This window comes from Alligator sinensis, unplaced genomic scaffold (genome assembly GCF_000455745.1).
Source record: "Alligator sinensis unplaced genomic scaffold, ASM45574v1 scaffold32_1, whole genome shotgun sequence".
In the NCBI taxonomy this organism is placed as follows: domain Eukaryota; kingdom Metazoa; phylum Chordata; order Crocodylia; family Alligatoridae; genus Alligator; species Alligator sinensis.
This window is the reverse complement of record NW_005842409.1, coordinates 1,107,856-1,108,071: the sequence shown is the minus strand read 5'-3', so window position 1 is coordinate 1,108,071 and position 216 is coordinate 1,107,856.

The window sequence follows — 216 nt, the reverse complement described above, 5'->3', positions numbered from 1 at the left end:
GAAAGAGTGCTTTACAAGAAAGAAAGGTTAACTATGTTTCAGTCATTCAAATAATGCTCTTTAAAATTTAGTTTTAACTTATTTGATGCTGAGGCAGTTATTACACCAGGAAATATATAAAACATATACATTATACACACACGGATAGAAAGTAGCATCTGCAACCTTTTTTTCCCTCACAAGACAACACATTATACCTCTATGCCATATAATGAA